The sequence below is a fragment of the Belonocnema kinseyi genome, chromosome 2 (assembly GCF_010883055.1).
Source record: "Belonocnema kinseyi isolate 2016_QV_RU_SX_M_011 chromosome 2, B_treatae_v1, whole genome shotgun sequence".
Taxonomy (NCBI): Eukaryota; Metazoa; Arthropoda; class Insecta; order Hymenoptera; family Cynipidae; genus Belonocnema; species Belonocnema kinseyi.
In genome coordinates, this window is record NC_046658.1 from 64,162,543 (window position 1) to 64,167,294 (window position 4,752).

General features: G+C 31.5%; 1 protein-coding gene across 6 annotated transcripts in view; it reads right to left on the reverse strand.

Annotated features, from left to right (window-relative positions):
* The window catches only part of LOC117183093 (sodium-coupled monocarboxylate transporter 1), a 135,720-nt gene that overhangs the window by 64,022 nt on the left and 66,946 nt on the right, over positions 1–4,752 (reverse strand). Inside the window, exons 1-2 of one of the 6 annotated variants that reach the window (XM_033376251.1) lie at positions 2,358–2,455; positions 85–218 (exon numbers count right to left, since the gene is read on the reverse strand). The exons of 1 other annotated variant lie outside the window; for it this stretch is intronic. The gene's annotated coding sequence lies outside the window, so the exon portion shown is untranslated. Of the gene's footprint in view, positions 1–84; positions 219–685; positions 706–883; positions 1,009–2,357; positions 2,456–4,752 lie in introns of those variants that run through there. 4 more of the 6 variants (XM_033376254.1, XM_033376255.1, XM_033376253.1 and 1 more) reach the window with 4 other exon arrangements.

Here is a 4,752-nt window from a genome sequence, read left to right on the forward strand (position 1 = left end):
AAAAATGGTAAGAAATGGAAATCATATAAACCCTTAGGGGACACATTATGAATAAAGAGGAAGATTAAAATTTTCAATTCTTACCAGACTTGAAATAGCGTCCTTATTCGCTTGTACGAGGCTGTGGAATGAATTGTGAATTTCTTACTCCTCCGTAGCTTAGTGGGTAAGAGCATTTATCAGGCAATCTCAGGACTTGAGTTCGAATTCTAGCGGAGCTAAAGAGGAATTTTTTCACAGCTTAACATTAAATCCATTTGGTTTTACCCAAGTAGGTCAAAAATTGGAATTAAATCGACAAAATAATATAGTGTGCCACAAGTACGGAAAGAATACAGTTCCACAGGTGTTTGAAGTTTTCTGGAGGAGAGAGGAAAATTAAAGGAGAGTTGCAGGCGAGCCAAAGACAACCCGGAAACGACTTGAAGATAAGTTGATGGCAAGTACTGTAAACTTCACAAGTGTTAAAACTGATAACTTTTCGCAACTGCGGCACACGTTATTTTTTGTAACAAATGCAGGTATTTTTTGATTTGAGAAACAATAAAAACAAATTTTCGAGAAATCTTGGGAATTTATGGTATAATCACCAAAAATTCTCGAAAATTTCCGGAGAATTTAAAAAAAGTTTGAATATCAGAAATTACGAGAGATTTAGGAAATATATGGTTAAATTATAAATTACCGAACATTTTGGGATATTTAAGGTATTCAAAGCTTTTTGAAAGGAATCCAAAGTGTTTTGAAATTGATAAATTACTGGAAATTTCAGGTATCCATAAATTTCAAAATTTCCTAACATTTTATGAATTTTGTGGTAATTTATAAGTAATTTATGGTAGCTTATCACTGCGTGTTGGACAGTTCACTATTCACTACTCACAGTCTGTCAAGCGTCAACACATAATAAAGTGAAATTATGATTCCAGTAGCCCTGGAAAGTAATTATGAATCGAAACACGCAAGAGTAATGTATAGAAAAAGTAACACCTAATTTTAATTGATCGATCAGTTATTTTCAGAAGTTTACTAATTTTAACACTAAAAATACTGTAACTGAAGTTAGTCAGCTAAACCGTAGCTGCAGTGAATCAATTATAAACTTAGAATAAACTGTTAGAGGAAGAATTTCTAATTAAGATTTTATTTATACTCCAATATTATTTATAATATTGAAGTATGACCAAGAGTTTATTTTCATAGAATTCCAGAAACAAACTTATATTTCATTAATAAAATTTTAATAAATACAAGTTATATACATTCTTGTCCATCTTATGATAATTATAAATTTGAATTACTAGAATTGTTTTGAATGCCCATTTTGAATTCCGCACCAACTTCGCGACCCTAAGGCGAGCGCATTATATCGAGGCGCCCAAATTAGTAGCAGATGACGAAAACGCATTAAACTTGAACAGTGCTAATTTTTGAGAGAATACAAAATCTTGTGTAAAGACACACATAATTAGGATGCCTTTTCACGGATACCTGTTTTGAATGAATCTTTTAATTTATTCGACACATCGAGTTCGTGTCTAGGTTATCAACTAATGAAATTTGCTAGAAATTAATCCTATGAAAAATATTAATTCCACGATTAATTCAAAACAGGCCTCCATCAAAAGATACCCTTAGATAATTTAAAAAAATATGCTATTTTTTTTAAGAGCTCTGTAAGCTATAAAGCGTAATTTTAGTATATTTTAAGGAGATTTACAAATCTTCTTTATGGCCTTTTTTAATTGGACACATATTGAAAATGTTCTAGATAGTAGTACGTAAATATATTTGGAAAATCTCTTCTAATTAACTGCTTTCTTCAATACAATTATAACTGATCAATCAGTTATATCAGTGCAGGTATATATAACTGATGCAATGACTGATTTTCGTTTTACTAATCCAATCAATACAATTCTACTAATTGTCAGTGACTCAATTCTAGCTACAGAAATTAGAAGAATTTAACTGACAATCAGTTATATTTCACTATTTCAAATTTAGAGAGATAACTGCTTTTTTACACCGTTTCGGATTTGGTCACTTCCCGTATGCTATACATGCCTTGAAAAGCTAAAATTCCATGCATACGTTACACAAAAACTAATTTCAGTACCCTGGTCAACAACATAATATCAAAACGCATTACGAATTATTATTAAACATAAGACTCATGATTCTGGATATTTAAAAAAAACCGTAATGAATAAGCGTAACTAACAATGCAATTTTCAGGAAACAACGAGGTACTTTCATCCGTAGCAATCCCGGAATTCATTTGACTTTCCTCTATTCGAATGAAAGGACGTGAAAAGATTGATACGATTGTTAAAATCGTTTGAAAGGGTTTATACCTTTTTTGTCAAATGGGTAGTCACGTACAGAGTGCTAATCTCGCACGAGTCACGGTCGATACTATTATCGGGTTCAATAAACAAACACACGAATCGAACAGAGTGACGGTCAAGTGGAAACTGTCTGCATTCGCCTCGCAATTTTGGCAACAGAAGCAATCGTGTGTTACGAGTCACGTTTATTTCTTATTTTTCGCGTTGGAGTCCCTATTCAGTCTCGCTTCAGCGTTTCTTGCAGGACCGGAATTTACTTTATTAATTTTTTCTGAATGGTCTTGCCCATTTCAAAACAAGGTCAATGCTCCAGGCAAAAAATTGCACACTGTGCACTGAGGAATTAATGCTTCTAAGAGAGTGCGCAATAAAACTCTTTAGCGTAGAAAAAATATTCTTTTAATTAACTTTTTTTTTAAATTAATTATAGATTCATCTTTCGTAGCATTGTTTTAAAGAAATAAGAAAGACGCAAAATTCTTGTTAACTTGAAGAGTCCTTCATAAAAATATTCATATATGTTAATGACAATATTCTTACAATATTCTTGTTAGTCAGGAAATTCTATTATTAGGTTGTCTACTTTTTAATAAGTCTTTCCTATCAGAGAATTTCAATATTTTTTTAAGGGCGATATAAGAAGGAGGTAGGCTGATTTTTATTTGCTTAAAAATCGAAAAAAGTTAAGAAATATAATTCATAGTTTTGCCTAAAATTACTTTTTTTTATTGATAAGCAATATTTTAATACCTATAGGGTGTTCTCAAATTTATTGATGAAATTAGATTTTGTAAATAGCAATTTAAGGACCCGTGTGGAAATAGCCCGGGTTAGCCCTGGTACAACAAGGTTTCTAGTCGGGGACTGACCGGGCTATGATTGTTTTTTAAGAGCCTAGCCGTGCGCTGGTCGAAGACTCGCTAGGCAAAATTTATGTCAAAACCCCAGTCGGGGGCTAGCTGGGCTCTGATCAGACAACTCTTATGATCGAATGCTCAGACGGTAGCTGGCCGGGCGTTGATTGGCAATAATAAAATTGTTAAACTTTTTTTATAACTTAATTACTTTTTCTGATTTCATTAAGAAATGGATGCGTATACCCGCATGGATGTTCCTCGCGCGGATATAATATTGGGTGAATTTCTTTTGGACACCACAAATTTGAAGGTTTCATAAGTTCAGACTTGCAAACCATGCATTTTGTGACAAAAATTCGATGGCACTTTTTTGAAATTCGAATAGTATAAAACACCTAAAAACCAAACCTTACACTAAATTTAAACAAAATTTTATTATTAAGACATTTTTAACATTCACGATTAAATTTCTGAGTACTTTAACTTTTCTGAAATGTAGCTTATGAGGATGGCTTTTTCAACGAGTTTCAACTTGTCGGTTTAGCACGGTGATTAGCACTCTCGACTGCTAAGTGTTAGATTTACATATAGATATGTAGGTTCGATACCCCGTAACGTTAGAAATTTTATTTCTAATATAATGTTTAAAAATGTAATATATGTATTTACTCTAAACAGGACTATTCATATTTGAAGTCAAAATACACGCAATCATTTAATATTTATTTTTTGAATACCATTTTTGTCTCTTAACGACTAAGTGAAAATAATTAATGTTGTTTGTGTGCTGGACATGTGGAATCTCATATATTGACACGTTCCAAATCTACTGTAAAAAATAATCAAATTTGCATATAATTTATACATTATATGATACATATTTATAAAAATGATTTCAAAATTAGTTTGTTGGGGATATTATTGTGCACCTACATTTTTAAATGCTTATCATTCGTAGCGTAATTTAATTTTGGATTTCTCAATTTGAACTTTTAATCGAGGAACTTTAAATATTCTCGTTTTTAATTTTATTTATAAGTATTTTTCTTTTTTAGGATCTTAGAAAAAATATTGGCTTCATATTTTGAAGTTTTTTTTTCTAATGTCTTATAATTCCGGATAAAGTTTTCTGGTAATTTTATACCGAATTGGAACATTTTTCGTCCTATTTGAAGGTTACAGTTTTATCTCGTGTGGTATACAATTGAGAAGAAAAATTAACAGCGACGAAATGCACAGCTTTCCAAATACAAAACTTTAATCTAAGGCATTTTAGGACGAATAGCAAATAACGCGAAAAACTTAGTTAAATTGAATGAAATGAATTCCAAAAATCTATAAACATTTGCTGTAAATATTTTCAATTATGACATGAAAATTAGCAAGGGGCCATCTACGAATTACGCTACACATTTTTCTTACTACATTTTTCACAACATTATTTGTGGGTCCGGATGCAATAAGGGCACATAAAATTTTTTCGTGCGAAAACGAAGTCCCCTGGAGGCTTTAGAAAAAATTTTCATTTTTTATTTTTCAAAAGA